This window comes from Hyaloscypha bicolor (assembly GCF_002865645.1).
Source record: "Hyaloscypha bicolor E unplaced genomic scaffold K444scaffold_10, whole genome shotgun sequence".
NCBI lineage: Eukaryota > Fungi > Ascomycota > Leotiomycetes > Helotiales > Hyaloscyphaceae > Hyaloscypha > Hyaloscypha bicolor.
Window position 1 is genome coordinate 3,170,043 of NW_020194512.1, and position 9,548 is coordinate 3,179,590.

Here is a 9,548-nt window from a genome sequence, read left to right on the forward strand (position 1 = left end):
CTTTATTTATAATTCCTGCTTTTTTATAAAAATTAAATTATAATATCTATATTATTAATTTGGATATTTATTTATTAGTAAATTCCGGAATATATTAGAATAAGCAGGCTATAATATTAATATAGAAGCTGTTACGAGTACAAGATCTAGGGCCTGAAAGGCGTGGTTAGACTATCTCTATTTCGATAATTCAAAGCTAAAGAGAGAAGAGGATCCCGAAGGAGCCTCGGATCTAAATAATCGCAGGCTATATACGGGCCCACGTACTAGCTTAAGCTCGGGATTACGTATAATAATCAGGTAACTACAGATGCCTCGCTCAGATGCCAGATGCCTTTCTAGCTCTAGTCTAATCCCTACTAGTACTATATATTATAATAACTATAATATTACCCCCTCCCTTAAAGTAAGCTCGTTCCCGAGCTTCGAAAGTTCCTATTAAATTTCCAAATTACAGGTTATATATTAAAGGCCAGGGCCTTTTATATATAACTTTAAAGGATTTCCGTCCGTATTATATAATTCTGGTAGTATATTATTCTTGGTATAGTCTAACTAATAGGGGAGATTCTGGGGCGGTCCTGGCTATTCGGGGTTCTTATTATAGAAGCTCTAAAGAGCTAGGGCGCTATTACTTAATAAGAAAGTAGGATACCACTCCGGATCTGGATCCTATCCTTTCTACTAGACTCGGTACTTTAGCTTCCTATAAAGCAGTTTTACCGCTTATATCTCTTAAACTTTATACTCCGTTTCCCTATCTTATAGTTCTAATAGTAAAGGCTCCGGATTTGCTTATCCGGGAAGGGGATTACCTAGGTTTTTATATAGTTTCTCTATATAGAATACCGGATATATTCTTATTAATTCCGGAAGCTTGAGCCTAAAGAAATATTCTACTTATTCTAGGATTTTATATAGTTCTTCTATTTAGTAAGCCAGCTTATGGCTCGGATAATTATTCTTCTAGTACTTAGTAGTAATTTATATTTTATCTCCTACTTTAAAGTCTACTAGTCGGCGGTATTTATTAGCTTAAGTAATATAATATTCTTATACTTATATTATATTCTCTTATACCTTTTACTATAATTTATAAAGCCGTATTACTAGGGCCTTTGCCTCTTATCTATTTAGCTTTTTCTTTAGGGTACCTGATTATACTTGGGTTTCCTAGTCAAATAATATCTATAGTTTATAGCCCTTTTCTATAAGGAACGGGGATTAGCCTATAGTCTTATAGACCAGAGCTGCCTGCTAGTAGTCGATTATTACTACCTATTTGTCCTAATTATCCTGGTAGTAATTCATATAGGGATATAGCTATTAGTTAAAGTACTAGTTAATAATCTCTATCTAGCTATTAGTTTAGGGATAGTTAGTAGTTAATAACTTGAGCTTTATACTAATATGCTTATAGAACTTGCTTTAGAAATCCAATATAAACTAGGGGCCTTAATTAGATACTATAGTCTCCGGGATACTAACTTGGCAAACTATATAGGTAAGAAATAGAGGTACTAACTCTTTAGCTATTACTATATCTCGGACAGGAATCGTAATAGGGCACTTGCCCAGGCAATTAATAAAGATTACTACTATATTATACTTGTTCTTATTCTCTGGGCACTTCTTGAAATCTACTAATATATATTACCAGGAGTAGTTAGGAACTAGTAATAGATATAAAAGCCCTGGCTTCTTATCTCTGGGAATATGGGATTATTAGTAGATATGGCAGTTATTCCTATACTAATTAATATCTATATCTTGGCCTGGCTAGTAATAGCAGGCCTAAAGAAGCTATTAAAGCTTAGCTTATCCTGGATATCCTATTAGAGGCTATATATATGCCTCCTAAATAAGAGTAGTATATAAGGATATCTCGGGTATTATTATATTATTAGGTATAAATAGTTTGCCGTATTATAAGAGGAGGCTATCTTATAATATCTAAGTACCTTCTTTTTTATTTCTTGCCTTATTCCGTAGCTCTTCTAGCTCCGGTAACTCTCGGTTCTTATTTAATAGCTTATCTACTAGCTAGATACTATTATACTAGGTTTCTTCCTGAGCCGGGCTTATAAAGGCCTTAATTAGGGCTAACTAGAGATCCCGTATAATATTATTATTAATCTTTTATTATAGGAGGAGAATTTGGATTTAGTAGGCTATTATTACCTTATCCTGGGTAGTTATATCCTTGTATTTCCTACTTAGGGTATCTGTTCGTTTATTTAACTTGCCTGTCTAATATATAAGCTTAAAATAGTAGCAGGAAAGATATTTTACCTAGTAAGCTTGTCTTACTAAGAGCTTCTTTATAGTTATAAAGTACTCAAGGGCTTGGTAGTTTAAGTAAATTATAAAGGATGCCTTCTATAGGCCTTCTAGCTCCGTTTACTATTTGGTTAAAGAGAGAATAATAGTAAGTATTTCTTTATTATAGATATTATAGTTTAGCTCTACTAACTATATAGTCTTAGAGAAAAATACTACCGGGTACCAGAGTCCTATCTAGGGGTCTTACTATAAGAGAATACCGGCTATAACTCTATTTAATATATCTGTCTTAACTATAATAGAGAGATTCGGGTTATAGTAGTATAAAATCGGTACCGAGAGTATAGCTTGCTTTAGCTTAGTAAAACCTTCTTAATACTAATCTGTCTATTTAAACGGAACTCTCTTATATATTAGAGCTATTAGGGGCTTTACTATATGACTGTATTCCGTAATAAAGTACTAATAAAAGTTATAAAACCCCAGAAAACCTTATATTCCTTTAATTATCTTTAGTAGTTACTAGTCCTTAATAACCGCTATCTTATCTGGATCTACTTTAATATCTCTAGTAAAGATAATAAAGCCTAGATACTTTATATAAGTAATCTTAAACTCTGATTTCTTAATATCTGCTTAAAGGCCGGTATCCTATAACTACTAAAGGACTTTTTATATATAGTCTTTATACTTTAGGGAATTATCTAAATAAATTAGGATATTATCCAAATAAGTTATATAAAAGATATTAAGGTAATTAAAGAGAATATTATTTATATATCTCTAATATATAGCAGGGCTATTAGTTAGGCCTTCCCAAAAGACCTTGTATTTATAGGCCCTATATCTTATATAAAATATTATAAGTTCTTCTAATTCTGGGTCTATTCGGATCCAATAGAATACTTACCGAATATCTAGCTTCGTATAGACCTTGGCTTAAGCTAGCTATATAAGAATCTTGTAAATAAGGGAAAGAAGATAATAGTTCTTTTATATTAAGTTATTTAGCTTGTAATAGTTAATATAGAATCGGAGAGCTTTATTAGCCTTCTTTATAAAGAGGATCGGGAATATAAAAGGGGACTGGCTTGGCTTAATAAAGCCCTATTAGAGGTTCTCTTTAAGGAAACGCTTAATCTCCTATAGCTTATAAGTTAACTATTAATAGAGCAGGGAATACCCTAGGCTCTCTGGGCTTTTGGAATTATTAATCTGAATCTTGTAGTTATATAATTAATATAGGAGTAAGATATTTAATACTTTCTTTAAGAAAATATCTGTAAAATCCTTAAACTTCTCTAGTAAGATTCTTACTAGCCATTATAGCTCTGTCTCTCCTAGCTATTACTTGCCCGGAACAAACTTATTCTCTTATTATAATTCTAGTTCTTTATTAATCTCGAAAAATAATATTATAAAGAAAAGGTTCTTTTTCTTCTATAGGTTTATCTGGAAAGCGGCTGGCGAAATACCTATAATATTAACCGAGGGCCTTAACTAGATCTTATAGCTTTTCTTTAGATAATATAATTTTAATATTCCTATCTCTGGCTTAGGAAAAACTTCTATATTTCCTAAGGCTACTTATATTTCTCTATAGTATTAAGCTTAATTCTTTTATTATATATAGCTTTCTAAATCCGGCTTAGAAAGAAAATAAGGGGATTTCCTCTTTATAAGCTAAGGTTTCTAGGACTTATTTATAGCTATAGCTTTATCTCTTCTATCTATATCTTCTTAGTACTAGTCGCTTTTCCCAGGTTTCAAGTTCTTATATATAGTAGTTAGGACCTTATTCTAACCCTTTTTTCTAGGCTAATTATCTAGCCAGATTAATCTTCTATTCTTATAATTAATTAGGATACTAGTACTTATAAACTACTATTATCCCAAAATTATATTATACTTACCTAGTCCTATAACTAGTATAAGTACTAGGACTCTTTATCTATTAATTAAAAGTATAAGCTTAATATAGTAAGTAATAGGTATGGCCTATTTACTATTAAACTCCTTTATATTATAGGGTAATACTAATTAAATAAACTTAATATCTAGAAATTATTTAATTATTCTTATAAACTTGGAATTAATAAAAGTATATTTATTTATTCCGGTATTAATAAGAGAAGAAGTCTTAATATCTAATCTATTATTACTAACTATATAAGAGAGTATAAATACTTTACTTCCTAGTAGCTAGCTCAAATTAATTTCTATTATATCTATATAATATAGCCCTAAAAAGGAGACTTCCTTTAGGAGTCCTCGTTTTCCTATTCTATATCCTTAAATAGCTTACTTATAGTAAGTACTGCTAGTTTAGCTACCAAAACTTGCTTTATATACTCTGTTTTGGGCTCTAGATAGTTCCTAGATATATAACCAAATCTATTATAGTTATAGTATTTGAGATCTGAGGATCTAGGCTTTAGGATAGCAGGCTTGTTTATTATTAGGGTCTTGGGAGCAGGCTTTATATAAAAGGCGCCTCCTGGGCTTGGCTTATTTATACCTTTATTAGCTTTCTTAAATACTTGTTTTTTCTTTTTATAGCAAGCTCGGATTTGCTAGTTATTTATAGTATAGTATTATATGAACTCTATAGTACGAATAGCCGGGTTATTATAGTATATAGCTATAGCCTCTTAGAGCTTCCAGGTGAGCTTATTATTCAGGTTATCCTTAAGGTCCTATAGGTTAATATTTCTGTCTGCTATATACCTCAGGAATAGGGTATAGAACTCCTAAAAGGTCTAGCCCTTCTTTATAAATAGCTCCTTAAATGCTTACCGAGTATTATACTCCTTATTTGGGTTGTTATATAGCTCCTCTAGATAAATATATAGTTCCCTAATAGTCTTATATATATATTAACTATCCTGGTTTAGGTAAAGAGAGATTAGTATAAGGGTATAGCTACTTATATAGCCGGATATATAAATAATCTTAAGGTTCTCTATCTAATAGGTATTAGAGTTATTATAGAGCTTATTCTTAATCTGAACTAATTAATTATTAAAGGTAATACTATCTTTAGTTATATCTTCAAAAATAGAAGGATTAGGGAGTTTAATTAAGTATCTACCTTCTAGAATAGGGGAACTAGTTATTCCGGCAGGCTATATAATAAGCTTCTCAATAATAGCTTTATTCTTTTATAGGACTTGCTTGGTTTCTCTTAGCTAATTATAATAATTCTCGCTATAGGTAAGAATATTATATATCTTTAGAATTAGCTTAATAATCTCTTTATATAAAGCCTCTGGGTTCCGAAGTAACTCTTGGAACTTTGCCTTTAATAAGGCAGGTTTCTCTTCTTTCTTTACTTTCTGGAAGAGAGTATCTTTTCTACTATAAATATTAACGGGATACTCGGACCTCTTAGGAGACTTAATAAGAGGCTCTGGTTTACCTTCTAGTAATATACTAGTAGTATCTTGTACTATAGCTTCTTCTGACTTGTCTAGTTATTCCGGGACTTGCTTTCTTATAGATTTTCGTTTAGTAGTAAGGTTACTAGCCTATTCGCTTGCCTGGCCGGTCCAGGGCTTTCTTGCCTAGTTATTCTAGGGCTTTCTTTTATTCTGATATTAGTTAACCGGTTCGGGAGTAGCTATAGCATATTATATCTATACTCGTCGAAAACCGATCGGATAGGTATTATTTAAATCCTCTATAGGATTGAGAAATAGGCGAGCTTTGAATTATATTACGAGTACAAGATCTAGGGCCTAGAAGGTATGGTTAGACTGTCTCTATTTCGATAATTCAAAGCTAAAGAGAGAAGAGGATCCCGAAGGAGCCTCGGATCTAAATAATTGCGGGCTATATACAGGCCTATATACTAGCTTAAGCTCGGGGTCATGTGCAATAATCAGGTAACTATAGATACCTCGTTTAGATACCAGATACCTCTCTAGCTCTAGTCTAACCCCTACTAGTACTATATATTATAATAACCGTAATAGAAGCCCTCAAATATTTTATAAAGTATTATAAATAATATTAGAAATATAGCTAATTATTTAGATAATTCAAGTTTAATCTAAGAAATAATATTAGCTTTAATTATTTTATTATTATTAATATTTTCTATATTTCTAATAAACCTATATTTTATATTATTAATAAAGGCACTTAATATTAAGCTAGCTAATAGCTCTAGAATATTAATATAATATATATCTAGGATATATTTAAATAATACTAAATTAATAATTATTTAGATTTTCCTAATTAGATTATAGTAAATACCGGAAAGTAGTTTACTAATAAGAAGTTTATTTAGTTTATAAATATTATTGGAATTAAAATTAAAATTATTTCTATAAAAGCTTATAATTCTATTAGAATTATAAAATACTATTATAGTCCGATCTAATATATTTACTTTATTATTATAGCTAAAATTAATAGAATTAATAAGAATACTATATTCTAAATAACTTTTAAAACTATTAATAATTCTATAAAACCTAATAGTATTATTCTAATTTTTTTAATTTATAGTACTTTATTTTAAATAACTAAATATAATATCTTATTATTTATTATATTATAGTAATTAATAGTAATTAAAAAGTAATAGTAAAAATTTAAAAGCTTTAAGCTTAATATTAAATTATAAATACTTTAAATACTCGAAATAGTTCTAATATTACTAATATTTATAAACTATTTCTAAATTTAAATATTTTTATTTAATATAAAAGAAATACTAGTTAATCTAATAATTAGAAAAAATTATATAAGCTAATAGCTATTAATAAAAAGAACTATATACTAGCTTTATTATATAGTAATATTACCTTTTATTTAACTTCTATAAAACCCTTTTATATAAGGAATATTAAGGTTATTACTAATAGCCTTAAATCTAAATCTATTCTCGAATCTTATAATAAAGCTAAAAGTAATATAGGTATAATTTCTTTTATTATTCCCGCTATTTTATTAAAGTATAATAGAGAATGCTTTTATAAAACCCCGGATATTATAATATTTCTATAAAATAATAAACTATATAAGGATTTCTGCCAAGTTAAAATTACTAGCCTTTTAGAAAAGAATATATTTGAGATTATTTCTAGATTTTAAATACTAAAACAGATATATATTTTTAATTTCCGGTTTATTAATAAGATTAAGAGTAAAAATATAAAAAGAAAGCTTAAAAAATCGAGACTAGTTATCTAAACTTATAATAATAAGAAATATATAATATTAATATAATTATTTATTATTTAGTATATTAGCTAAAAAATTATTTTTAGTATTATTATTATAATAATAATAGATATTACGGAATTATATTTATATAATATCTTATAAGCTTATATTTAATTAATAACCTTATTTAATTATAATTTCTATATTAACTTATTTTATAAGTTTATTAGAAAGCTAAATCTAAAAAATAATTCTATTTTAAAGATTATAAAACTATTATATAATATATTAGAAGCTAGAAATTACTAGTTTAAAACTTATTATTTCTATTATATTAATAAACTTTCTATAAAATAATAAACTTATAATTCTTACTTCTTTTATAATAAATAATTCTTTAGAATTATTAGCCTTTAAACTAATAATATCTTATTTATTAGTACTAATAATTTTATAAATATAAAATAATTAAAGTTTTAAAAAGCCAAGTTTTTAGCTAAGAAATATAAATATCTCATTTTTAATTATAATCTCAAGTTTAATAAAGATATTATTTATATAAATACTACCGGAATTACTCTTATATAGAAATACTAGTATAAAAATCTCTAGATTATTTCTATAAAAAAAATACTATTATTATAAGTAATAGAAGTACTATTTATTAAAATCTTTTTATTAAGAACTAATATATTATCTAATATACTAGAAAAGTATATATTATATTAGTCTATTAATTAGAAGCTTTATATAATTTATTAATTACTATTTAAGCTATTAAATCCTCGGAAACTAATATAAAAACACTTAATAAATATATTTAATAGTAAATTAAGAATACTACTAGAAAACTAAGATTTAAAAAGCTAGTAAAAAAATTCTTATATTTAATTATTTTTATAAATACTTTATTTATAAATAATAAAGATCTCTTTTCCTAAATCGGATATATTTTAGTTCTAGTAAATAAAACTAGATATACTAATATTATTTACTAGTTTTCTACTAAATAAAAAAGAGTTATTAGAAGTATTTTAGCTTTAAAACTTTATAATATAGCTTATAGCTTTAATATAAATACTTTAGTTAAATCTATAATAAATAGAATACTAGAAATAGAACTATTACTAAAAGTTTATTCGAATTCGAAATTATTATATTAGATATTATTTAAGAGAAATACCTAATAATTAATATAATATTTTTTTATTAAATATATAAATAATAAGAGATTATAAAAATTAAATAAATTAAGAAAGAATTAAATCCTACTAATTCTATAACAAAATTAAAGCTATTAAATACCTTTAAATACCTAATTAATACGAATATAATATAGTTAAATATAGAAAAATAAATTAAATATAAATAGAATAGAAAATAGATATATAAAATAAGAGAATATTATAGAAGAAAAAGTTATATATAAAAGGCTATAGCTTTTAATATATAACCAAAAACCTTAAAAATAATATAGATATATAAAGCATTTAGGAAAACCTAGTACTAGGCCGGATTAGGAAATTAGTATATAATTAAAGACAAATATTATTTTTCGTATTTTTTTTTAGAAAAGTTCTAATATTAGTATAGCTATAATTATTAATAGTTATATAATATAGTTATATAATATAAAGGTAATTAGAAATAATAAAATATAAGTAATAATTATATAATCTTATATTATATAAATAACTCGACTAGTAGCTAGTTCTTATTAGATTTAGTAAATTTAGTAATTATATATTAATACTATAATATTATAATTCTTATTTCTAAATAATAATTACTTTATTAACTTATATAAATAGTATTTTATAAATATATAATAATATTCTCGAATTCTTTATTATTCGCTTTATAATTCTTTAGTTTCTTATTAAATAATTCTAGTTTAGATTTGTTCTTAATTAGAATTTTTTATTTCGAGAACTTATCTTATATATTATTTAGTTTATTTAAAATACTTATATTAAATTTAGTAATTATAATTACTTTTTCTAATATTAATAAGCTTTTTATAATTATTTAAGCTCTTTTAATATTTTAATATTATTAATTTATAAATATTAAATAATATTATAGTTTAT